This window comes from Neopsephotus bourkii, unplaced genomic scaffold (genome assembly GCF_033783945.1).
Source record: "Neopsephotus bourkii isolate Nb327-2 ecotype Australia unplaced genomic scaffold, CSIRO-AGI_Nbou_v1 NB_1589, whole genome shotgun sequence".
Taxonomy (NCBI): Eukaryota; Metazoa; Chordata; class Aves; order Psittaciformes; family Psittacidae; genus Neopsephotus; species Neopsephotus bourkii.
Window position 1 is genome coordinate 3,764,574 of NW_026902065.1, and position 27,882 is coordinate 3,792,455.

The window sequence follows — 27,882 nt, forward strand, 5'->3', positions numbered from 1 at the left end:
ATGGGAGGTGCTTCAGTCCCCGGATCATCCTCGTGGCCCTCCTCTGGACTTGTTCCAACAGTTCCATGTCCTTTTTATGTTGAGGACACCAGAACTGCACACAATACTCCAGATGAGGTCCCACAAGAGTAGAGTAGAGGGGCAAGATCACCTCCTTCGACCTGCTGATCACGCTCCTTTTGATGCAGCCCAGGATACGGTTGGCTTTCTGGGCTGCAAGCGCACACTGAAGCCAGCTCATGTTCATTTTCTCATCAACCAGCACCCCCAAGTCCTTCTCCACAGGGCTGCTCTGAATCTCTTCTCTGCCCAGCCTGTAGCTGTGCCTGGGATTGCTCCAACCCAGGTGTAGGACCTTGCACCTGGCATGGTTAAACTTCATGAGGTTGGCATCAGCCCACCTCACAAGCATGTCAAGGTCCCTCTGGATGGCATTCCTTCCCTCCAGCGTATCAACAGAACCACACAGCTTGGTGTCATCGACAAACTTGCTGAGGGCGCACTCAATCCCATTGTCCATGTCAGCGACAAAGATGTTGAACAAGACCCGTCCCAACACTGATCCCTGAGGGACACCACTCATTATGGTCTCCAACTGGACATTGAGCCATTGACCGCAACTCTTTGTGTGTGCCCATCCAGCCAGTTCTTTATCCACCGAGTGGTCCATCCATCAAATTGGGTCTCTCCAATTTAGAGACAAGAATGTCATGTGGGACAGTGTAGAATGCTTTGCACAAGTCCAGGTAGATGATGTCAGCTACTCTACCGCTGTCCATCAGTTCTTTAGCCCCATCATAAAAGGCCACCAAATTGGTCAGGCAGGATTTCCCCTTAAGTGAAGCCATGCTGGCTGTCACCAAGCACCTTGTTGCTTTTCATGTGCCTTAGCATGCCTTCCAGGAGAATCTGCTCCAAGATTTTGCCAGGCACAGAGTTAAGACTGACTGGTCTGTAGTTCCCTGGCTTTGTTGAGTGGGTCTTAGGAAGGAGTCAGGAGTGACCACTCCAGTGGCTCTCTCATTTCCATCTTGCCAAAGTGGTGCACCCCTCACAAATTTAGGGGATCCAATGCCTTTATTTCATTTTCACCTGCCATGGTTGCAAAATCATCCACAATTAACTTTCCCTGCTTCTTAATTGTCTGCTAATGAGGTGTTTACAGAGTATTTCTTCCTTCACACCCTTTCGGCTGAGCACAGTCCCCAGCAGTGCTCATCCATTCCCACCTGCACTTAAATCCAGGGATGGCTTCCCTGTAGGTAAGTGTGAGTGATGTAAATGTGTTTAGCTGGCAGCTCTTTCAGTTGGTACATAGCATATTCCTCTGAAAGATAAAAACCCATTAGTTTAAGTGTGGAGCTCTATTTCTGCAAGGCTTCCCTGCCACAGATGTTTTCTTGTTGTGTGTTGTGGCATCTCTGTAAGATACAGCAAGAGAGAAAAGCCTGGTATTTCAGTCAGTGGGGAGGTACAGCGTCATATCAGGACTGGTGAGCAAGGAATGTTGTTGTCCTGGCTCACAGGAATATTTGCCATGTAGACAGTTGTAATTTACAGGGAATAAATGAATCAATTTAGATAACAGAATGAGGCCAAGCCTCATCTGTGCTTTTTTTTTCCTCTCCCTTGCATAAAAATAGTTGCACTGCCTCCTAGCAAACTCGATTCTGGACAGCTCTGCATTTTCCTGTCTGTTGTGCCTCTGAACAGTTGTCTCATGCTATGTATTTTAGGATGCATGTGTTTCTAAACAGGGGAAAGTGATTTCCCATAAAAATGATAAATCCCACTGTAAATTGAGGCCCAAACTCTGTGTGAGATCTTGGATTTTGACTGCTGACTGAAATATAAGCACAGCATTCATCAGCTTTCGGGATACTTCGGCTCTAATAGTAAGTTGGGTTGCTCGTGGCATGGAAGGTATCAGGATGTTACCTGTCAACTTCAGCAGTGCTTGGAATGGGTCCTCCATAAACCACAGGTGCGCTAAATTAGGTTAGACCATTTCAGGTTGGGCTGTGTGCCTTGGGGTGAATCCAGAAGGAATCACTGTCAGTGATCAAATATTGATATATTGACATACCCACTGATGTTACTGTAATTTGAGTCATTTATGAGTCCTTGCTTAGCAGACACTTAGAACTAGGTTAACTTAGAGCCTGCATTATCCGTGTGCCTGAAGAGCAGGTGGCCAGTCAATGCTCAGGTGGGGATTATTGCTGCCGACGGTGTTAGAAATCTTGCTCTGCACCTGCCTCCTCCTCATAACATGCACGCAGATAAAAAGAGTCCGGTTCCCTGGCACTGCCAACCAACCTCTCCAATCTTTCAAAAACAAATACTCAACCTGGACTGTAAACTAAAATAGAAAATAAGAGTTACCACTACCTTCTATTGACTGTTGATTGACCTGAGCACTCTCCAATAGCGAACATAAAAGATTAGATATCGCTTTCCATACAGGTGTTTAAGCAGGCCATTTATTTTTTTTTTCCTTACCGGGAGACTGAATTGTTCAAAGTTCTGGAAAATATCTGTGTGCAGCTTTACCAGTGTACTTAGCAAAAGGAAGGTATTGCCTTTTGCCTTCAAAGGTGATGATTTACAATGTCCTGTCTAGTGTTTCCAAAATCAAGAGTTTTGTTTAAGCTTAGCAGAATGTACTGAAAGGAGGTTTCTGACACGGTGTGTGTATTTACAGTGCAAACACAGGGACAGGCTTTTTAGAAATGAATTACTCAAAGTGATATCACACAGGAAATAGCTAGCGCTACCAGGGATGAAGTGTCAGGGTCCCCTTCTTAGAGACTGACATAAGCCAAGAGAAACACCAACAAAGAATAGGTGCCATGTGGTAAAACCAGCCTGGCATGGGGAGGGATCAGAATGAAGTTGGAGTTTCTACTCAGAGGAGAGAAACAGCATCCTTGACTGTTATGCACAGTTTTGAGCCCCAGGTTCACTAATGGTCTTCAGTAAAACAGCTATGATTTCTGGCTTGTTTCTTGAGTGGTTTGGTATTTCCCAAAACATGGGGTTCCTCAATTTCTCCTGAAGTGCTACCGAAAGCAATCTTTTGCAAGAATTTGAGATGAAATGTCTGTCCCACAGTGATGGGTCACTATTGAACAGATATCACTGCAGGTGAATTGCAGTGCAAGAGAAACTTTGCTTGGACAAATAAGGCTTTCTAAACTGTCACTGAGGAATTAAGGGGAAAAAAAACCCAACAAAACTGGATTCAGCTTCAGCCCTTGGCATCAAAAATGAAAGCACATAATTACTTAAAAAGTGGTTAGCCTGCAATGAAAGGCCTTTGCAGCACTTAGCAAAGAGAAAGAATAAATCTATCCCTCTACTTCTCTCTACAAGAATAAGTTATTTCAGAGTCAAACTGTCCAACCTGAAAGGATTTATTCATCTAACAGATTAAACACAAAAGCTATGTTGACATTTCTACCTGGCTTTTTTTCCTAATTAAGACAGATTATTAGATGGTGGCCGATGCTCCTGTGAACTATATCCTTGTGGCTACTTGAAACCAAAGACAAGATTGTCCTTTCCTTCACCAGTGTGTTTGCTGGTGTCCCATGGTACAGAGCAGCCACTGAAGAGATGCTGTGTTTTAGTTGCTGATGTGTTTCAGGCATGGTCAGAGGGTGGTCGCAAGCTATTGAAGATGTGATGAAGGCAAGGTTAGGTCCATGCTGCTTGTTGAGGGTCTCCATGTGGACGTTCTCAAGCCTGACAAACCGCACACACAGACAGATGTGGGATGGGTCTGGGATAGATGTGAACTCTGAACAGCTGGCACCGGCACTCCCACTTGTGCCTGGCTCCTTGCAGCCACCACACATTCATGTGGGTATGGGGTGGGTGGGCAGCGTGGGCCACCATCACTGTGGCACTTTTCCAGACAATACAAACACAACAATTTGATCTAGTCCTATTTAAGACTCATTTCAGATGCCTTTACCTAAAACTGCATTCTCTCTCTTTTGAGTGGTTACTTTCTATCTTATCTTGTGAGGAAATATTCCTACTTCTTTGCTTGGAGTTGATCCTAAAAGAATTTGCTGCCTTTCTGGATTATTTTGAAAATGCTTTCCTGTGATTGCTCATTTTGTGGCCAATTTCTTGACTAATGATTTGGATTGGGAGATGATGATTTGTATTTTAAGGCCTTCATATTTCTTGGTCTCAATATTTTCTTTTCTGTGAGCTCTACGAATCACAACTGCCCATCCACCCTAAAGAGGAAAGGGTTAATGCCTCTTTTAGATTTCACTGCAGGATTTGAATTCAGGAATTGTGTAACTTCTTCATAGCCAAAATACATTTATTAAGTGATGACCAGTTGTGGGCTTTAGCGCACCCTAATGTGGTGTTGAGTTTTACCTTGTGTACAGTCCCTATACCGTAGGCCACTGTTATATGTTTTAATTGACAGTGATTTATGTAACAGGAATAGATTGCAGTAAATCACTTCAGACTTTTCCATTCTTCAGGCTGTAATATGCAGGTTGTTGAGTCCCAGCCAGGAGCTTCAAACTGTAAGTAAAGCGCTCTGCTCATGAGGCTACATAGAATATATGCTCATTTGTAGCACATGTCAGACTCTGTATCAGTAACCAGCTATTCAACAGAGCAGAGATTATGACCTCCAAGTTTGTTTATGCGTCTGCTTCTTTGCCTGTGGCAGATATGTGGTCAGTTCTCTTTCCCAGTAATGCAGAGCAGAAATCTACCTCCCCAGTTTCTTACATTTCTGCTGAACATCCTAATCTTGTACTAGTCCAAGGTGGCTCTGCATCAGCAGTCAAGGACTGGAGTCCTGACCGCACTGTACCCCCTTGTGCTGCAGCAGAGAAAATAAGATAAAGTGATTAAGGGATTGAGCTTATTGCAACCTTGCTTCCTCTCTGGGCAAAGGCCAGCTTGGGCTTTCCAAGCATACACTGCATCCCTTGCTGCCCAGCTCTGTACTGCCTTCATTCAGCCCCTTTGGGTACGCCATGAGCCACAAGCCTGAAACTAAAAATGCAGTAATAAAGTCAGTGTGTACCTGGTACTGTTTGTCATGGAAGACTTCAAAGAAAACTGAAAACTTAGAATTGGCAATAAAAAATAGGAGCATGTAAAGTGTTTTTCCCTGTTTCAAACTGTACCACAATAAACAATCAGAAATCAAGAAGAGGGAGGCACAGCGCATGCTTGGCTGAGTCTCAAACAGGGGGAGAGATTGTGGTTGTTCTGTGAGGGAGTTCAAGGAAAAGACACCCTTTTGGCTCTGAACTTGCTAGTTCAAGGCTGTGCATGTGCTGAGAGAGTATTGAGCCCAAGCGGATACTCCTGGCTAAGAGGAAAAGCCCATGTGTGTGTCAGGCTGATAAAGCTGCTGGTCCTGCTGCAAGTGTGTCTGCATGGCAGTGTGCTCTTCCATGTGGAGGTACAGCCCCTGTGGGCACTGTGCTCCCCTGGATTCTGCCCCTATTTCAAACTGCCTTGGGCAGTTTGCTTGCTTTAAAAATGTACTGCAAAGCTTCCTTTCTCTCCCCTTGTGCTTATTGAAATCGTCAGATCTGTCAGAACTATGAAGGAGTTGTATCTGGCACATATACGCCCTTACTTCCCATAAGCGTTGCTAATTCAAGTGTTTCTGGGGGTGCTGGGCAGAACACCACAGAGCCCATGAAGGGTTTCATGGCCATGGATAAAATCCATGTTCTGCCCAGTACATTCACAGAGAACCAGAGTACCCTTTCTCTTAGACTTCTAGACCAGTATAATATTAGCATAGCCTACAGCCAGTCACTCTCAATCTGCTGGTGTTTCTCAGACCTGTCTGCCATTCATGGAGCTAATCTATACACATAGATTCCATGTCATCCTTCTAGCATGTATGAATTTGCTTTCCTAACCACCATCAGAAGGCTCAGGTCAACAGTCTCTCCTGTGGCCGAGTGAGCATTAAGACTTAGTGAACTTCAGCTGTTGTGTCCAGACAACCCAATGTTCTTCTACCATTACACGTTCAGCAAGAACCACAACCACATTCACCTGAAAGCTAGGAGCATCATCGCAATCAGACCATCACTTTTGAAGTCTTCACTGACTAAGCTATTTTGTAGCTTCATGCTGGGGCATGAGGGATGAACTACTGTTATGGCATGCATTTCCATGCTGGACGTGAGTCACTAAAGATGGACATGAGAAAGCATAACCATTATAGGGAGGATACCCATGCCATTGCTGTCCTGTGGTGCAGTGTGGAAATAAAGCTCTTCTTTATGTACTTAGCTGCATGAATTGCTTCCAGGACGGCGTACCTCCTCAGTGTTTAAGCCAGGTGATCCTACAAATATTCTCTTTGAAACAAAACGTGCTTGGCAGGCATTTTGGCTGTGGCATTTTGATGGGAAACGGGAGTATTTCCAGCGTGACTTTGCCTCGTGATTCCAGAAGTACTCTCACGTGTTCCAAGCAGGGATGCACGTCGGAATGGCCAGGCAGGGTGCGGGCGCTGTCCGTGGTGCTGCCCCTGCTGCGACGCGCGGGTGCCGGTGTGTATGTACATAGATGCATGCAAGTCTGTGTGCATAGGTATGTACCGGCGTGTGCTTGATTCCGAATGAGTATGAAAGGCTGAGAGAGTTGGGGTTGTTCAGTTGGAGACAAGAAGCCTTGGGTGAGACTTTAGAGCAGCCTTTCAGTTTTTTAAAGGGGACCTATGAGAAAGATGGGAAAAGACTTTTTAACAGGGCCCGTTGCGATAGGACAATGGGTAAAAGAGGGCAGATTCAGGCTGGTCATGAGGAAGCAAGTCTTTACAATGAGGATGGTAAAATACTGGAACAGGTTGCCCGTAGAGATGGTAGGTGTGCCATCTTTGGAGACATTTACAGCCAGTTGGATGCGGTTCTGAGCTACCTGATCTAGTTGCAGATGTCCCTGCTCATTACAGGGAGTTAGACTAGATGGCCTTTGAAGGTCCCTTCTAACCCATACTGTTCTATAATTCTCTGATTACATGCTCATGGGGGTGTGTGCACGATTAGATGCACAGGGTGTGCATCTATGTGCACCTGCATTCAAGTATGTATGTGTGCAAGTGCATGAGCACCATAGATGTGTGTATGGGTTGGTGCATGTTCTGAGGTATACTTGTTTATATCTGTGTGTATATGTTTGGTCACCATGCATGCAGGAATCCATATGCATGCAGGTATGTAGTTGTGTCAAGTTGTGCATGTGCATTCTTGTCTGTGCATAGGTTTACATGTTCATACATGTCTGAACATTCGTACATTCATATGTACTTGGGGGCTTGACTGTATGCACGTGTGGGCAGAGATAAGTGCAGGTGTGCATGTTTGTGAGTATGTGCTTGCTCACACAGAAGGATGTTTAAGTAACAGAAGATTTTCTTCAGCAAGTAGGCATTTTGATAACACTTAAAATGCATAATTCATTAGCAGTGGATTAATATCTTTGTCACACTCAAAAGCATTATACTGAAATGACAAGATAGTCTATTGTTAAAATTTCAAACAGCACCAAAACATGTCATCATATTTGTTTATTGTAATGGCAGCCCTCTGTAGAAGCATAAACATTCACTCTACTAGTAATATTTAAAAGTTTCATAATTTGTATATCTTATCATCACACACAGAGTCAGACTCACAGTACAACTCTCAGAAGTTCATTTCAGGCCTGCAGTTTTCAAGCCCTGCACAAGATAGAGAGGTCAGTATGTGCCAGAAGAAACTCTCTACTTCCCCTGTTAGAAATTCAACATTGTTTTAAAACAGATTGAAATATTTCAGAAGCCTTTGAGTGATTGTGGTTATCATTTTTTCTCTGCTTGATGCTGGTAGGGAGAAAAACTTGTCCCATTAGTTGTAGTATTTCAGTCATAGTAGAAATGCTGCTGGTTATTGAACAACTCTGAAAAAACTCCCACTTTCTGCTATATCCTGCCAAGCTTGATTTATCCTGTGAACACAGGCACAGACACCTGTATTCCTTGTAGCCCAGGTGTGGGATTGAGTATTTAGGCTGTTTCTGGGGTACCAGAGAAACCAGCCAGCAAAAAGAGCCCAGCAAAGCTGTTCAGCAAAACCCATACTGCAGCTGATGAGATGTTTGCCATTGTTTCATCTCTGGGCAGCATTTCTTCTGCTGCCCATCAGGTAGAAATCCATTCTTGGAGCTATTCAACAGATGCATGGCCTGCTTGTTCTGTTGTGTGCTGCTGGTGGTAGGCACCTCTTAAAGCCTGTGCTCCCTTACAGTTAGGCAACCTGTGAGGAATAGTCTTCAGCCTAGCAGGTATTTCACTGAGCGCAGAATATGCCCCCATTTTAAGAATATACTAATTTAGGTTTGAAATTCTGTCCCCCCCTTGGGGTGATGGTTCTTCCTGCAGAACTTATAATTCATGATATTGACTTACAGCTCACCCCAGGTAGAAGCTGCCCAAATGCAGTCACAGCTAAGCCACAGTGGAGGAGTCACAAGCTTTCCTCTGTATTTTGGTGGTGTTCGGGCAGGCATCAAATCATTTCCCAGGATTTTAGCATAGGGGAATTATCTTGGTCTGCAAGATACCCACAGCAGCTGCTTCAACTCTGGCCAGATCTGGAGCACCACAGAGACAGCTGCTGGTGGGCTTTGCCCTCACCAGTGATCTGGGATGTTGTTCCCATTGCCTTGTGCTCTTGTGTTTGTAGGCCGACCTTTGTGCACTTACCATCCTCTTATTGGAGTGAAAAGGACGAGTAGTTCTTGCCCCTTTGTTTCAGAGAGCAGTTCATTGTCCACTCTGTTTTCTAACACAAAATAAATAAGGAAATCATTTCATCATTATTTGTTAGTTTGGCTGGTTTTTAATAGGGCTGTTGGGCAGCTGCATGGAGCTCTCAATGTTTCCTTAGAAAACCTCAGGCCTTAAATACTGAAGTAAAGTCTTGGAGAGGGCAGTGAATGACAATGTACTTTGCTCTCTGTGATAGGTGAGAGTGGCAAGTGGCTATAAAACATGTTGTGTGATTACAAGGAAATCTGCTGTGTGATCAGTTATCCTTTAGTTTCATCGCTTCAGCAATATGTCATTTTGGATTTGTGACACTGTCCAACAGCAAATATGACTAAGATTGGGGATTTGGCCTGCCTTGTTGAATAGGATCTGTTTGGCCCCATGCCTGCACCCAGTATGTCAGAGATGGAGGTGCCTGAAGGAAGGTGGGGGTTTAACTTTGCTCCCTTCCTCAGCAGATTCATGTTGCTAGGCTGAAAGTAAGTATAAGATATAAAGAGAATTATACACAACTGAAAAAATCCATTTGGATTTACAATTTAATTCAGAATATTTTTTTGTTGTTGTTAGAAACCAGAAAAGCACAAAACAACAACAAAGGAGCCCAGCCCTTCTAGGACCCCTGAATGCAGGAAAGGTATTAATTTTAGCTACTTATCTGGCCCATTGCCTGGAAACCTCACGCTCTAATATTTTGTTCTTCACCACCCGTAGAATGCAAAATGGGTGATTATCCTTACTTTACAGACAGAATCTGAAATACAAGGAGGCAAACTGTAAGGCCAAATTGTAGGCCAAGGCCCCAGTTACTTGGCTTTTTCAGCTTGCCTTTCACTGTAACACACCTCAGCTCATGAAGGCAGGACTCTCAACTTCCCCTTTTCCCCTTCCAGCTGCAACTTTTGTCAAAGGTTAGCAATCAGGATATGAAAGGTAAATAACACTTTCCACCAAAGGATCTCTGTTGAGATAAATACCTCTCCATGAATCAGACTGACATCAGAAAACAGCTGAAGACACAGTCTGAAGCCTCAGCCCCACAGGATCATCAAGAATATTACTGTCCCGACCTAATGAGCTACCACTGATCCTAAACAATGTCTGGGACAAAAGACTAGAGGGGGATTGGCTGCCCTCACCCTGCTGCCAGCAGACTTCTGACAACCCATTAAGGTTATAGCTATTCAACCCCGTTCAGACAACCCTTTTTTTCCTTTTCTCCCCCCCTAACAACTCCCAGCTAATGAGCAGACAGCTTACTTTTGTTTTGCACAGGGAATGTGGGGCTAAATAGGCATTTGTGCATGGCTGGAAATGGAATGATCTGCAGGAAGGAGAGGAAGAGACCAGAGGTCTTTCAGAAATGCCCCTCTTGCCTTCATTCGTCAGGCAGAGATGCTTGGCTGAGGAGCCCTCCTCACAGGGATGGGTGAGAATCTGAGGCTCAGCCTGCACGCACTGGGACACTGAGAGACAGGCTGGCCCTGCTGCTTCCTTAGCTTTGCAGAAATAAGCAGCAAAGGTGAAGCCAAGACCCAGCTTGGCATGTGCCTTCGGCTCCAGGCGCTCCTCAGACACTGCCCTCGCCATGTGCCTCCATTCGCCTTTACTATAAAAATTCCTGAAGGCGCCAGCCTCTCTCTCTCTGTGCCTGTATCCCCCCTCCCTTCCCCTCGCACTTTACTAAGTGATTGGAGTTGCCCTCTTCCTTTCTGCGCCTTCCCACCTCCTTCAAGCTCACTCTTCAGCGACAAGCAGCATCACTAATTGCTTTTTAGGGTCTCTTTTCTGCTCTCTGTTCAAAATTCAGGGGGCATTCCCTGGCCCCATTATGCTTCTTTCTTTACCTTTTCAGCTTCTTTTACAAATTTAGCACTTTCTGTGCTTCAAAACAGTTTGGATTTTTTTTCTTTTTTTTTTTTTTGGCTAGAAGTTCCCCTCCTTCTGCAGCCCCCTCCCTGCCAGAAAAGCACACGCACGGGCCCACCTTCCATTGAATGGGGGGCTTTGTGAGGGGAATTTCCGGAACACAGCACAGGGCTGGAAGCGCAGTGTGAGTGGAGGGGCTTTGGGCAAGGAGCCTCCCTTAAGCCCACCCCATTACCACGGTCACTGTTTGCCCTGGGCTCTCTAAAAGGACTATTGTTGCCTGTTGCCAGGTATTCCCTAGCAACACTTAAGCCAAGCTGCCTCCTCTATTTATGGCAGAAACTTTTCAATGGTCTCCAAAACACGTGCTTGTCAACTTGGGAGAATACCTTCAAACAGACACAGAGGGGGGAAAAAAATAATCCCAAGCGCTCGCTTCAGTTGAAATATGTGTGTTGGGGGTGTTTTTCAATTTCTTGTCATTTACCTTAGATCAGCAACACAAACAATTGCAATTTGAACAAGAAAAAAATCTGTCCCTGCCCATCACCTTCTCCCAACCCCAGTCCCACACACTACCAAGCCTTTATACTGGTGGGTGGGTTGGCGGACGTAGAATAGATGGATGATCCCTTGCTGCACTAGGAAACTTTTTGCACAAAAGATTGCTTCATTATTTTAAGCCCGATTTTGATTTCTTTGTGTGTGCCAGAGCCTTACAGGAGCCACCATACTTCTTGCATTGTCTACTGGCAAACGCTCTGTTACCAATAGGGGTGTAGAGTTGGAGAGAGACACAGTTATCTACCTGTACAACATAGATGCAGCACCACTAAGTTGTATCACCAAGCAGTTGAGGTAACTGCTTGTGGTAGAGTCTGGGTTTGAATACATGTAGAATCATAGAAAGGTTTTGGGTTGGAATGGACCATAAAAGTCACCAAGTTCCAATCCCCCAGCAGTGGGAAAGGACATCTTTCACTAACAGGTTGCTCAAAACCCATCCAACCTGGCCTTGAACACTGCCAGGGATGGGGCAGCCACAGCTTCTCTGGGCACCCTGTGCCAGTGCCTCACCACCCTCACAGCAAAGAATTTTATCTGCATATTTATTCCAGGAAGGAAATGTTTCCCTGCTTGCATTTCTCTGTCAGTTTGTCAGGTACAGACAGGCAGTAGCCTAGTCAAGTTCAAAGAGGGAATCAAGCTGCTACCTCTCCAAAAATATGCATGCTGCATCTCCAAAAAGTCCAGGTATAGTGATGTGACAGAAAAGCTCTTTATAGCAAGTGTCCCTTGATAGAAATAATCTTTGCTCTTTGCATAGCATGTCATACAAAAGGTTCTAGTGTAAACTGGTGTCTTTTCCTACTAGCATCATATTATTTGCAGATTATTACTGCTTACAAAGCAGTAAAGTCATTGTTACTGTTGGGAAAATCTTATCAGATAGGAGGAACATGTAAGGTAAGGTCAGGATTTCTAAAGACTGAAGCAGTATATTACCCAACTCACAGTGAATTTCAATGGGCTATGAGCACCTCTGAGCTGACCTACCATGTACCCATGCAAGCAGTAGGCTCATTTCCGCTGCCATGGAGGAGAACACACAGCTGTAGCATCAGCACCATGTCTGGAATGATAATGTAAAGTTTTTGCATATGCAAATTCATATTGGTTTTCATGACATACCTATTAAAGCTTCAGTCCATCAACATGACATCCTGGCCTGGGCACTTGTTTCTTAGCTGTAGCCTCAAAGCTGCTGAGGTGGTCCCAAAAGCTGAACTGCACAGTCATGCAGTGCGATCACCATGGAGGCCTTCAGAGCTGAAGCAAAGCCTCAGAAGTGAAATGGGATTGGTGCTTTCAGATAGCCTCAGGTCTGACTGAGAGGGAAATACTGCACTGCTGTTTGTTGCTCTCCTTCCACAGCAAGTGGCAGAGGTCAGAGCTACCTCTCTTGTTCTGACCAAGAAACTAAAGATATTGCATAGATGCTGTTCATTCTTCATATTTTGGCATGCAATCCTCTGATGAGCTGTGTCAGGCATGCAAAAACATAGTAATTCTCTTCTATGACCTATAACTATGGAAGCTACTCAATCAATGAGAGTGTGCTTTTATTTCTAAATGATACACAGTTTGTGATAATAGATCTTTTCCCAGGCATGATGTCTCCACAGAGAATTAAAATATAGTATACCCCATCTGTCTACAACTGACCCTACTGCTTCTACATTCCCATTTGCCATGGAGTAGACCCTGCTTACAGCTCAGCCTTCAAAACTCAGTTCTGTTTCTGTTTTATAGAAGTACTGTAATTAGAAGATGTTACATTTCCTGTATTAACGTATTCCCCTGCAGAGCTTGACATTAGAGTGAATGCAAACGGTTTCATGAAGTGCAAGATTAGGGCTGTTTAAATAATTTTTGTAATTGAAAATATGTGTCTTATTATCTCTCAAGATGTTTTAGATTAAATTAATGAAGTTCACATCTGGAGGAGCAGACATTAACCCTTTGTGTGGTTCTGATCCCTTAACTAGGTAATCTGAAGCTCAGATTTTTGGTCCAGCCCTTATAATTTAACTGTTGTTAGCTATGAAATATACTTGGGTTTAACACTTGCTGTTTATTCTAGTAATCTCTGGATTACAGTGCTTGCCTTACAGAAAATAAAGCAAAAACTAACAGCTTAATCTGTGGAAAGTCAGCCCAATAGTTCCTATTAAAACAACAGAGTATACAAGACCAGATAGAGATGCCTATCTTGCCCTGCATTTAGTTAATAAGCAGGATAAAATGCATTAGAAGGCCAAGATTTTACTTTCTCATAGTGTTGTGCTTCTGCATGACCATAGGAAATGTAGAAAAAAGGCATTCCTATTCCTTGAAGTCTCTTCCAGGCTCTTGGCTGTTAGGTATTTTAGCCCTATGGCCCCATTTTACCAGGTTTTGGCATATAAAGGTGCTGAAATAACTAAAAAGAGGCATGGGAAAAAAGATTCCCTATAAAGGGACTGATCCTTCAATACCTTTTATTTATTTACAAGGATTAGCTTCTAGCTCCTGTCTTTGCAACTGGCTGACATGCATCCTTAAATGTGATTCTGTAAAATGGTGATTCCATAAGCTGGGCAAAAATTACAGCTCCACAAATGAAAAGTGAGAAACAATATACAGCTCTGGACAAGATGCTCTTCCATGGACAGGCTTCCTTAGAAGTAGCTGTGATCATCCCTGTTTTCCTTTCTCAAATTGTATATGTCTGACTCCCAAAATAACCCATGAAAATGGTGATTACAACTGTCAGCCACTATTTGCCAACAGCCAGCATTTTAAAGACATGATCTACTAGCTCAGATACTCACTATGCATTGGTTTGGCAAATAGTCATTGATGTGTATGGCAGTGCTTGAAGTAGTTCTGAATGATTCTGGGGCAGATTTTTCAGATCCTGGTGAAATTGTTTCCTCATTGCCTTGTGGAAGATTACACATTTGTCCACATTCTTAAAGCTACAATACTTTTACCTAAACTCACTTCCTCTTTCATCAAAGGAGAGGCCTGACTTAAGGCATTCTGAGAAACACATTAGTATGTGCCTTGCAGCTGTGTGTAAGTGTCTCTAGCTTTTTTAAAACTTGAATCCCAGCATTTGAACTCTGGCCTTCCAGGAGTCCTGAGACATCACTAAAGACCAGAGTCCTTCCTCCTAGAACACTTGGACTAAAAAATGTTGCCAAGAGTGAAGCTGGAGTGACTCTTAATCCTCTGTTCATTTGAGTTGGGCTTGTTCATCCTGGAGACAGCTCAGGGGAGACCTTATAATAGTCTTCTAATACCTAAAGATGGCCTACAAGAAGTCTGGAGAAGGACTTTTTACAAGGGCATGTAGTGACAGGGCAAGAGGGAGTGGCTTTAGGCTGAACAAGGGTAAATTTAGATTCGACATGAGGAAGAAACTCTTTACTATAAGAGTGATGAGGCACTGGAACAGGTTGTCCAGAGAAGCTGTGGCTGCCCCATCCCTGGCAGTGTTCAAGGCCAGGTTGGATGGGGCTTTGAGCAACCTGGTCTGGTGGTAGATGTCTCTGCCCATGGCAGGGGGTTGGAACTGGATGAGCTTTATGTGTCTAGCAGTTAAATTTAATATGCATGCAAACTGATGGTAATCTCAGTATGACATGTCCATCTAAACACAGTTTCTCCCTTACTGCCAAGTCACACAGTTTCAAAGAAAATGACTAATGTTCTCTGTACTTTCTTTATTGTCCAACCTTATGGTTGTTGCACACTGAGCAGTCCACACGGATATAGGTGTACAAGCATCACCTGGGAGCTTACAGTGTATGAAATCCCTTGGGATGAGAAATCAGAGGAAAGAAAGCCTGCCCTGTCCCTGTCAATAATCAGTGGTAACATCTGAGCCACACCTCAGCTGAACCTTTCTTAAGGTTAAAATGATTTAAATAACTTCTCCTCTGTTTGTGCTCCTTTTTCTGAATTGGAAAGGAAAATGTCAAAATACTTTAAAAGTCCTGGTTGTAGCAGGCTTCCAGTCTGGCTGGATCCAAGGTGGTGTGCTAAGAAACCTGATGGACAGCTCGTAATGTCACCCATATTTCAGTTTGATTTGTAGATATACCTGGTCCGTGTCAAGTGTGAAGTTGACTTACTCAGGTAAGTGGGAGCATGACAGAATTTGGGAAAGACCTTTTAAAAAACTCACCAGTAATTCTGGGTGTTTAGGGAGAGATACCTTGAAGAAGCTCAGCTGTGGAAGGCATTGGAAACTTCCTTCCAGAAAATGAATCTCCTGAAATGTTCCCTCTCGCACACCCAGACACTGTTGTCTTCAGATTCACTCATGACCTCTGAAAATCTCGGTCCAGTTCACCTATAAGCAACAGTTCAAGCGAAGGTCACTAAACACAAGGAGCTGAGAGGTGATGACCAGTGTGAATGAGGGTTGACCTCATCACACTGCCTAGCAGGCGGTTGGCTGTCTCACAGAAAACATGACCCACATTTGAAACAGCTGGTTCCAGTAGAAAAGCCAAGGACATAGCTGTTGTGGAGACTGCGTGCCAGTGATGTTTCCCACAGAGGGTGGTAAAAGTCTGGTGCCTTTTCTTGCTCCCATGCAAGTTACTATCCATGTGGATGCAGAGATGCCAAGCAAACTCCACTCACACAAAAAGCAACTAAAGATGCTTTTAAATTAGCATTCATTGTTTGCTGACTTCCTCATCCTTTTCAGAATCACCTGTTGGATCCCAGACAAAATTTTTCCTCTGAATAAACCTGCTCTGGACCTTTATTTTTGTTGCGTGAAAGTGCTTACTTTTCTTGTTTTGTGATTTCATGAAGGAAGAGGAGTCCCAAGCAGATTTGGAGACACCACCCACCTGAGAGGACAGATGCTGATTTTCAGAGGCACAGGCAAGGCTGGGAGCTATATGCCTTGGCATCCTGAAAGTGAAATCTGAGACATTTAAGTGATCCATACTGCTTTCTTTGCTTTGCTTTCCATGTCAGGAGGAGTGGTTGTTTCACACAGCCTGATAATGCCACTGCAGCAGCAGGTATTTGCATCTCTGAGAGGCAGCATCTTCAGTTATTGACAAGCTCTGGCTGTCCTGCATAACCTCTGCTATGGGTATGATAACCACAGGCTAGCAAAGCATCACTGAAAGGTTGTTGACCCTAATCTAGTCCATCCCTTTGCCCTGAAGGCAGTGTCAGCTACACCACTATTCATAGATTAATAGACTTAAATGCACAGCTGCACTATCATGGCTGTACAGCAGTGTGCTCACAACTGATTTTATTTATTTATGTACATACTTGAGGCAGAGATTACTTAAAAACCTACAGAAGAGTAGGACCTCTATGGCACATTACTGTGGGTTGGCACAAGGGTGAAAACCCCTGTATAAAGAAAGGTGGGTAAATGCTGCTTTGCCTGAGTGTATTCATAGACAGAGGTTTGTTACTCTTTCCTCCCCATCAGCAGGAAAGTGTGACAGCTCTGAGCCTTCCAGTTACTTATTGTTTTCTTCCTATTTTTTAGTATTAAAAATGTTCCTCTAAACAGGTGCTTTCTAACATGTTGAGCTCTGAAGCCAGAGCATGTGAGCTTGCTGTTGCCTACAGTGGGATCAAAGAAAGGCCTTCTTCCCAAATAGCTTGGAGACATCCGAGTCTCCACACTGGACATAGACTTAAGTGTGATGCATTTGCTTAAGTCTGGATGTAATGAAGCACTTACAGTTTTATTTAAGTCTGGAACCATGAAGGCTTTCTAAACTCAGGGTCTCTGTGCTTTATGTACAGGACTAAGAGATACCATTCATTATGAGGGTACAGTATTATTATGAGGGTTCACTTTTAGCACAGTGGAGCGCCATCCCTGTTTAAAGCTTGCAGGCACTTCCATAATAAAAATTATAATGATGATGATAATAATAGTTATAATACGTATAGAATGGATCTGCTGTACGCCCCTCCAGTTCCCAGCTATATGCCCCTCAAGCCAGACAAAAAGAAAACTAAGATTGGATGAATCATTAAAGTGAATGTGACTTCAATGAACTAATACCAGAATTCTTTCAGTTATGACTGAATTATTTGGGCTGTATCTAACAATTAATAATGGAAGCAGAAACATGTATTGATTATTCTCTATTTATTTTTTCATATGATAACTGACGTCCTTCTGAAAGACGGATTTCATCTGTTGCTCTGTCCTTGCTTTTCCTGTTTACATTTACTTTTACTGAAAGCAACTTCACAAACAGTAAGTATGGATTTTCCAAGATGACTCTCATCAGGATCCATTTTTTGAACAAAAGAACTTCATAGAGCAGTTATTCTACAGACATTTTTTACCCAGATACTGATCCAGTTGAAAACTATAAATAAATCTTCATAACCTATTCCTGTATAGAAAATGAAATGAAGACAAAGCTTTTGCTTCAAAATCTGCTTAGATTTTCAGATTTCGTTTATGGCTTGGTTTTCCAAAGATTAACTTTTCTTTCTCAAGTTGCATTAATAGCATTAGGCCTCAATTAATCAGATTCAAAATTTGGAAACAAAGAAAGTATTTTGTCTGTAGAATCACTGAGGGGCCATATACCAGGATCTTTTCTTAGCAGCCTTTTTAATGATTATTTCAGTCCAGATTTTTTTCTTTTTTTTTTTTTAAAGAAACCACTGAAATCTAGGCTTTGAATTTCGTAAATGAGCCTGCTGCCCAACGCACTTCTCAGCAAGATAAGGACAGAATGGCATTTGCAGAAATGTTTAGCTATCTCTCTAACAATCCTGCTTGGTTGTGGGCCCCTTGGTAACAGCTTGGCAAATCTGCAAAAGGAATGCGACTATATAGTTTGTGTGTGGATTGTTGAGTCATTATAGCCTCCAAATTGCACAGCAGATCATTAATCATAGGCCAAGATAGGCAATCACTGCAGAAACCTGATGAAAAGGCTCCAGAATAATGCCTGCTAAATCATGTTTAACATGCAGACCTTGCCTGTGCAGATATGGAAAGGGGGAGGTAAGGAAAAAAATTATTCCCCTTTTAGGAAAGAAAACTTCTACTTATCTTTGATTTGCATTCAGCCCTCCCTCAATAGTCTTTAAGCCTGTTATTTAATTCATTTTGGTGCCAGGTCCCATCACAAAGCAAAAACCCTAACCAGGACCTATGCAGTCTATGACCTCCAAACCCCCTGTCTTTTCTTGTCAGTTCTATGTCATTTGTGCAGTTGAACTCCACCAATTTGAAATGCTGACCTCTTCCATAGACAACCTTATTCTCCTTGAGTGAAAGAAAGGGCCAAGGCCTACAAACCACTCAAGCGAGAGATGGCAAGAAAAGAGAAAAGTGGTTGACTCGTAAATCAATTTCCACAGCCCACCCAAAACCCACACGGACAATAAGGACGGTGTTTTTTAAAAGTTGTGTTGTTGTGGTTTTCTTAATTGAGCTCATTCTCTTCAGAGAAAGTTTCGAGCAAAGTAAAATCGTGTTTTTTCAGGGTGGAAAATTAGATGAGATCCCATGCACGGCCCACTTCAGACCAGGGTATATTAATATCAGACCTCAGCTCCCACCTGTCATCCCCACAAAAAAGGAGCGCAGCCTCACAAACAGGTCTTTGTCTGTGCTGGCGGAGGTGGCAATATCTAAAGAAAGAGAAACATTTTGGGCATAAACCCACAGTTGGTTCATGCAGTGCCAGTATGCAGGAAAAGCGATGGGACCGGGCTTTGTGCTGCACAGCCTGCCCACATGGACATGTAGCTGTGCAGCTCTGTCTTTGGGCCCCTGTCACTCCACATGCGTGTCTTTCGCCTACATGAACCCCCTGGTGTGCTGTAAGCGGGGAAGGAACATGAGCATGTATGGGCTGAGCTGAGCCAAGCACACGCATTGTGCTAGAAACCCCCATCCACGCAATGAGGTAGATTTTTAAAGACCCATATTTCACTCCCTGGGGGTCTCATTCTGCTTGTGTTACTCTCTCAAGAAGGCTTCCTGCTCCTCAGGTGGTCTCATTGGATTCAATGACTGTGTCTTTGAAGAGCAGCTGCAGAAATTGCCTGGAGCACATCGTGCCCCAGGCCTGCCATCCCCACTAGCAGATTTCCATATTTCAGAGGCCCCTATTTGGCCGTACTGTTTCTTAATGGACAGTCACATCTCTGGGCTTAAGACTGGAACATCCTTAAACAGCATTACCCGTCCTGCCAATAGGAAAGAGCACCCCTTCCCTGCCAGGTTGCTGGGTCTTAGTACTGCTTTCCTAGGATCATAATCCACTGAAGCACAGGATGACTAGTTGTCAGCAGAGGCAGGTCTGTTACCCTTAGGTTGATTATAATAAATGAATCTTTCAAGATTTCTAGTTGATTTGGCTTAGTTTTAAATGCTCCCAAAATTAGTGCCACTTACAACATATTAATATAAACCCATGGCAGAAAATAACCTCTGGAAGGAATTAATTACAGTGTCACTGCTTTTGGCTCTGCATGCCCTTGAGCTGTACATCACTGAAGGTGGTACCATCACATGCCCCCATTTTCTTCTTTTTTTCCTTCAACCCTGGAACTGGCTCTTTTTTTGATTCTTCAAATTCTCTCTCCACCTTCTCTTTCTTGAAATAGAATGATGGTACTTTGTGATCTAAAAATCTTTGATGTCCTACAAGGAAAATACAGTGTGATGAGTTGTTACGGAGGTAGGAGAGTTCCTCCACCAGCAGTACCTACAATGGCAGACTAGCTCCTCCAAGGAACCTGGCCTATTGCACTGGATTTTCTTTAAATTGCTGTGAAAATGATGATGGGGTACAGTCAACAGGAGGGGTTCCTCATCTGGGAGAGCAGATGCTCTGAAGGAATCTGCTTGTGGAGCCTGCTCAGCCAACGTGCCCCCTCCAGATCTGTGCCTGCCTGCCATGGGGCTTACTGGCTCTGAGCCCTTGGGCAGAAGGGAGATTTGGAGCTGTTTATACCACTTGACCCTCCATCCATATGACCTTCCATCATCTGGGGCCAGCTGATGCTAATCAGTAAATTAAATTCAGTGGCATGCTGTCTCACTTCTCAATGGCGTTTTAGTGTGAGAGCCAGAGTCCATACAGCAGGGCTCATTACACACTGCCACAGCAGCTGGAGCTGAGAGGAGTATCAAACTCATTACCTTTTATAATATGCCCACCAATGGAGCTAGGTGTGCTGTAGATGGATTTGTCGGGGGCCAGCACTTTTGTTTGGGCATGAAGGACTGAGTTAATCTGACAGGCAGGATTCCACATTATGCAAAAGGAAGAATTCAACAGACGCATGTGGATAAAAATAATCAATGTTTTCACAACCTGCACCTCCAAGTGCAGCGGCATCTGTAGCAGTAGAAAGGACATATTCACTCCTTGCTCACCTCTTTTCCTCAGCAAACCAAGGCTCATGGCAAGTGTTTTGCAAAGTTTCACTTCAGATCAGTAAAATCCTTATGTGTTACCAAAATTTCCAGCAATAATTTTCTTGACTTGCTCAGTCAGCCCTGTGTATGTCATTGTCTAGGCCAAAAAAGCAGACTATTTTGCTCCTGTATGTGTGAAATAAGGTACAAAAACCTGCATCTGCCTATGCTTATTAGTATTCTAGCACACACTTCCATGCAAAGCTAAACTTCCAACATCTTTTTCTTGAGTTCAGTGCAACATATTTTAATAATCAATGTGCATTCACCTTATTTTTCTGCTAAAGAATAAATGGCACATACCAGTAAGGGGGACAAAATGGCAAAATTAGAGAAGAAAATTGGCCCCAAGTTCCCTGGCTTGGTAATGCATATCTTGAATCTGCCCATTAATACCTAGATCCTCAGATGCATAATGTATAATGATGATGAAGCCAGAAGAACAGGGTCTGCAGGAGCATCCCTTGCTGGCTACTGTCCATACAATACAGCAATGGACAGCCAAAATAGCAAATTCAAGAATAACCCATTTGTCATTGCATACTGTCTTCCTGGCAGTTTCATTGCTTAAGATCTTGAAGGATAAGAGGCTGTTTCTGAACTTCTGAGCTCATTAGTACTTACCGCTTACAGCCACTGGCTTACTGATGGTGTACAGTGTCTCTGATAGAGAATAAAGAGTAGTTTACAGAGCTAGGAGGAGGTGGACTTAAGGGAATGCAGTGACATTGTAAACCTTGTCCTTTCAGTGCCCCTTGATTCACATTTTACACATCCCTCTTATCAGGACTACGCTGTTGTATGGTAGGTGGGAACCTCACACAGGCCCATCACTGAGGTAGCCAATTTTAATTTCCTGTTTTCTTAGATAGGGAGATGGCAAAGATATATGTGTGTTGTCTCAATTACAGCAGCAGCAGCTAGCTAGCAGGCATGCATTTAACAGCCGTGTTAATAAGGCACATGCTCCTGGTCGTGTCTCACAGAAGTCGCTGTGCAGTCCTTGCTTCTTTTCATGCTGTGGTGGCATCTGGCACAGCTAGATCCTTGTTTGGGTTATTTAATTGCTTCTTTGCCTGCCTTATGCAAACTACATTTGTAGCTGGGTCTGACGTGGGCTTTTGGGCACTCGGACCTATGACTGCATTGCATTTAGTAAGCACTCTGCTCTGTCCTGTAGGCAGTATTTCACATAGTCATCCAGTGACTTTATTCAGTTCACTGGTCCCCAGCATTATTGTCACTCTACATCATTTACCAATACAATTTTCACAAACAAAATTAGTCATTGCAATGTAGGTGTATGGAAGCCTTCCCACTCTGGCAGGATTCATTAAAATTCCCATAATAGTCTCCTTGTCAGGGCCCTTGCCTGCTGTCTGGGAAGTATTTCAACAAGTCTGTCCTACTGTTGTGTTAATTAAACATTGTTCTATTTATAAATGCTCCATTGGTCAGTAGGAGTTCCCCACACAGAGAGCAAGGAATAGCAGTAACTAAAAGTGATGTGCCAAGAAGACGGGATTTGGCCATGCGGAGAAGCCAAGGGACAGCCCAGTCTGAGCAGAGTGCTGCTCGTGGACCTGTCATTGTTCTCATCACCTGCCCCTGGGCCATGGTCATCTTCTGACAGAAACTTTGGAGAAGGGGAGGAGAGAAGGATGTTTGCTCACTGCTTCTGACAGCAGCTATTTTATTTCTGTTTGTCTTTACATCATAATCCCTTCACAGTGATTGCCACGGAATGTTGTAGAAGGTGAAAATACATCTGGGTTCAGAAACAGACCAGGTAGGTGAATGGAGGATAAAGCCATCACCCTCATGTGCTTGCCTCCTCTCCTGCCAGCCTCCTCTACCAGCCACTTGCACAAACACGTCTCTCTTCTGGCGTTTGCATGGACATGAGAAGAGGGAGCCCTGGGGTGCTGCTTGCTGCTATAGGACTGTCTCCTGGGGCTGGCTGGGTGTCAGGGGTGTTGGCCCGGTGGTGCTCTTTCTATATGCTTCCTTTCTGCTCATTGGTTCTGTGCTGGTGTCCTGCCCAGCAGTACACGGCAAGTTGGTTTGATAGGAAGCCTCTTTTCCTTTCATGTTTACTGTGACTTCTGTTGTAGAATTTTGTACTGCCTCCAGTGATACTGCAGATCCATACCATCCACCTTCCTGTATAGATGGGAGCAGTTGCCAGTGTTTTTACTCATCTCTTTGGCTTGCTGGCCTCAGAGGCAGGAGAAGTTGGCCACCATCCTCACCAGCATATCCTTAAGAGGCAGAACCCAAACCTTTGGTAAAGCCCAGAGGAATCTGGGATTCAGGTGGGTAGTATTTGCAGTGAGATGCTTCTGAAAGTTATTTCTGTGCTTTCCCTCTTGATTTGTGCTTGGTCTGTGCTGGTCTCCTTCCACCCCACACTTTTCTTGATACACCATGCTGGTGAGGGATGTGGTAGTGCTTTCATAAAGACTTTTGCAAATGGAACTTAGCCTAGAAGCTGGTCCACAGTGTAACTCTCACGCTGTGACAGCCCCGTATATGAGAAACTGGAGGCTGAAGACATGGAGAAGAAAGAAGCAAAAATTTGAGAGTAGAAAGTGTAAAGTTTTGCCAGGCTCATCATGGATACCCATCTTTCTAGAGCTTTATCTGGATGCTCAACTCCAACTTCAAAGCATTAAGCATGCAAAATCTGTAAGAACCACATGAAACACTGGTGTACATCTGAGTGGCAACACAGCCAGCGAGAGACAGAAGAGATAAAGTTGTGCTTCTTCTTCTGGGGGAGCAGTACCTTCAATCTTGAAGGATATGACACTGATAGTGCCCTTTCTAGGTCAGGGTCCACAGATGGACAGACCAACATGATGTGCATTATGGTAACCTAAAATGTGGTTTGCCTTTAAAGCTAAAAGGTAATTAAGCGAAATGTGTCCCATTCTGCTGCCTGTTCTTCAGCCTTTTGGGTCAGCAGCTCCAAATGCAGTTTGTATGGCACAGAGGAATAAACGCAGACATTGCTTAGAAGCTCCAAATAAAAGTCTCAGGTCTTTGAAGAACATTCTTCATCTAAAAGGCTCAAGTGGTTGGTTATTAATTACCAGTTGCTTGTAGACCAACAGTCTGATATGATACCATTTATTGTCTTGAAGTTATTGCTGTCCCACAGTGACACAGCAGTGGCTGTAGGAAGGACTGTAGGTTTTGTGTTGTCTGGTTATACCACCATTCTCTGGTGCACCCGCAGAGATGGAAAAGCTAAGATCTCCAGTACAGTGAAGCATGTGCTTAAATGTAACTGATGTTTAAGCAGGCAGGCTGGCATCTTGCCTTGTGCTGGGAAACCCTCCATCACCCTCTTGCAGGCCCTTGGCTAAGCAGGGTGGGGAATCCCTCTATGATATTGCCTGCTGCAGGTTTCTCCTGGATGCAATGCTGGACTTTGCTCTCCTGCACTGTCAGTCACACACCTTTCAAAAGCACCGTGTTCACCTCTCTGAGCGCACACATGAATTATTGTTTACTCAATAACAAATCAAACAAATTCCCTCTGCTATTCAAAGCCAACCGCAATGATAAAAGAGGGCTGATTTCCAGTATTATTAGCTCCAATTAATGTCTTCCCTTCTCTTGACTGTCTTTATTTCACATACAGGTGGCTTTTTTCTTTTTTTCATTTAGAAATGTCATCACTACTTAATTAGCAATGCACTGTTACCTGAAAGTAAAAGCAAGCCATATGGCAGGGCTTTAATCTGCACTGTCACGGTCTAATCCTGTCGAAATGGCTTCCCTTTTCAGTCAAAACTGCATTTCACACTTTACTAATATGGGGCTTTTCCTTTCCTGTTCCAGAGTAATATAGCCCTGCCAGTGCAGCAAGTGTAAATTGAAGTAGCTCACAGCTCCAACCAGCAGCAAGAGGGGAGAGCGAGCAAGAGAGTGGTGTGGCGGGGGAGGCAGGGATAAGGACCCCATACCAAAAGAAGAACATGCACTCTTTCCCTGATCTGCTTCTGTGAAACTGGACCAAGTGAGTCTGGGCTCCATTTCATTAAACAACCCCCACCCTTATCGCAAAGGCCTGGACTGTGCCGTTGGGGCTGGTTATAAGGGTCTTTGTGTTTTTTACCTTTCCTTCCCCAGTGCTATTGGGAGTTTATAAAAGCAGAAAACAGGAAACCAATGTGTTGCTGTAAAATAGGAGCCATCAGCAGAAGACCTGGGCAACTTGACTGCTGCAGTTGTTACAGGGTCTAAGAAAGGGCTGACACACATGGCCTGGTGGGTAACATTTTCAAAGGAATTTTGCTCCCAGGCAGCTTCCATGTAACATATAGGACAACATCCAGATGTTTGCTCTGATATATCTGAGGAAGTGAAGCTCTTCTGGGGGAAATACATAACTATCCCTTTCTGGGGTGGCAGATGAAGAGCACAAACAGGGTTGAATCCTCCTCACAGTGGGATGAAGGGAAACATGGATTATCTGTCCCCAGGAAAAATAAGGAAGGTACTAATGTGCACTGGCTTTTTCCACAGCACTTTGCATAAGAGCAGAGGCTGGATCAGTGACTCGCTGTGTATTGCCAGCTTTTTCACCTTTTCCCAGTGCTGCATATCCCCAGATACCTGTGAGGAACTACTTGTGGTCTCTGTTTAGCAGCTGTGGATCTCAGGCTAAAATAGAGTGAGACAGGACCAAATCATAGCCAGCAATGAATCTGGACAGCTTCAGTACAAGGTCAATGCCTTCTCAATAAAAGCAATTTTTCCTTTACCTGCCCTTCCCTGCATTTTTTACCCAACCTCTCCCTCTGCAATTAGTACAGTAAGTACCAGATAGCCAGACAGAGGAAGAAAAGGGACCTCATGAAACTTCTCCCCTCTCCTACCAGTTGTTTGTGTTTGCCCAGGACAAACATGTCAGAGCCAATGTAAGAACCAGTGCTCAGTGGGGCACTTCCTCTGCTTACATCTTTCTGTGGACACACCAGGCTCAAAAGCTGCTGTAAATGCCTGCCTTCTCTGAAGGGAACAGCAAGCACCATATTGACGGGATGCACTGTGCTGATGCAGGGTGTTCGTGGGATGGAGGGCTGGGGATCCTGTCCCCCAGGCCAGAGATTCTTCCACATAGGACATGTAGGAATCGCACAGCTCTCCAACCAAAGGCAAAGCCTGACTTGTCTTTCTTTCACATGCTGTCTGAGGTGTGACACTGTGCCCCTTTTCTGATACAACACCCTAGAACTCAGATGAAGCTTGGGTATGCTCCTTTTCTTCAGTCACTTCATAGTTTGCTGGAATTTTAGTTTTTTGACCCACAATTGAACACTACAAGACACAGCAGTATTCTTCCCTGCTCTTCCCTCCCACCTCTGCCAGCAAAAGGCTGGCTATGGAAGTACTAATTGGGTCCTTACCAGATTATTAACATATACATGTATTTGTAATGGGACAGCAATGGCAACAAGGAAAAAAAAACATAAGAAAAGAGAGAGAAGGATTTAAGTGACGATGAAGTGTTTAAGTGAGGTTTTGCTTACAGTAAGAGAAGGAGCAGATCTCATAATTTAAATGCTTTGGGAAAATCTGTGTTTTGGCCTGGAAAGTCAAAGCCTAGGTGTTCACTTACAGGTAGCACAAGGGAGGATTTAAATACTTTGATGTCCTTGACAGCAGGTATTTCACTAGGGAAAAAGACTCGAGCATGTAGGTGATAGGTACAGGTATTTAAAGCTGTACATTGAAATGAGTTTTCCTACACAATCTAAAGAGCAAGATAGCTCTGCTGCTATACATGATTACAGCTCCTCTGACATGAGGTGTTTCAGCCTGGTTGCAGGTCAGCCACACCAGACATCTGCATGGCCACAGATGGGGAAACTTAGAAGTGTCACTTTGAAGGAAGCAGAAAGCAAAGGCTGGTATCAGCTCTGCCGTGCTGCTGGTTCACTGAGCACCTCAGGTGTGCTTTGCAGAACCAATGCAGGAAAAGGCTGAAGATGCAGAGAGACGGCATGTGTGTGACGGTCCTTTCATTCAGGAGCATGAAAGAGATGGATGAGTATCAAGAGAGAACATCCAGCTGCAGGTCCTTTTCCCTTCTTTTTTTTTCCAGCTTTTGGGTGAACTGCAAAGCCGAGGGGGACTGTTAACTGCCTGGGCCTACCCATTTGTCTCTCTCTACTTCTCCGTCCTTAACCCCCCTCCCTCTCCCCTCCCTCAGCTCGGGAGGGTGGAGGTGCGATTCGCTATGCCAGTTTTTTATTTCCAGCACGCTTGACAGGCTGGGCGAGGAAGGCGTTAATGTTTTCTGACAGGCCCCCTCTAATTGTTGGAGCTTTTCTTCTCTGCCTTTTCTGTGAAATTCTGACTTAGGCGAGCAGCATAACAAAATGCTCTGGCATTGAAATGTGCGCTTGCACTACACTGGGCTCGGGGAAACAGCATTATTCATGAAGATTTTCAGCTGTTTTTGTCTTTTAACTAACCTTTGAGTTTGATCAGAGGCTAGCCGGGCTCCCTTTCTCAAAAGGCGGTCTTGGCAACCCGACAATGGAGCCAAACTGTTTTCCCTGTTAAAGAGATAACTATGCCGTTGAGTTGGTACATGGGGGAAATTAATCTTCAGGCGCATACAAATGATAGCTTTACCTCGGTCTGCAATCGCCTGCATGGGATTATTAATAGGACGGGAGTAAGGAGCACGAGAAATTCAGTCTGGGGCAGGGAATTTAAAAAAAAAAAAGTCCCAACCCCAAGCCCATCATCCCTTTTGATTGCATAAAGCCTGCGATTGATTCCTCACCACTTGCCTTTTGCAGCAGGAATTAGCTCTGCATTGTGCGCGCTGACACGCTAAAAGCGAGCTGGCTTGGGAGCAAGAAGTTGCTGTGCCCCGGGACGGACCGGGGTGGAGGCCCGAGGCTTGTGGAGGGGGGGCTTCTCCCCTCTCTCCTCTGCAGGAGGGGAGACCCAGAGTCCCCCCTACACTTCGAGGCGAGGTAATCCCTGAATACACTGAGTAACAGGCGCTGCATTACGGGGCTGCCCTGATCCCCCGGCCGTGGCCGCGCCGCCTCGCCTTGGGCAGGTGCCCGCTCTTCTCGCGTGCTGCCCGCCCCGGTGCGGAGGGAAGCGCGGGCGCGGAGAGGGGCGGAGCGGCGCTAACGCAGCTCCCCCCCCCCCG

The 27,882-nt window shown here is 44.4% G+C and overlaps 1 long non-coding RNA gene across 1 annotated transcript; it reads left to right on the forward strand.

The window, feature by feature from the left end:
- Positions 1-1,206: 1,206 nt before the first annotated feature.
- Positions 1,207-27,851, forward strand: LOC133222233 (uncharacterized). Its single transcript, XR_009728236.1, has 3 exons — positions 1,207-1,262; positions 25,116-25,200; positions 27,521-27,851. It is a non-coding gene; the product is annotated as an uncharacterized LOC133222233 (long non-coding RNA).
- Positions 27,852-27,882: the final 31 nt, after the last annotated feature.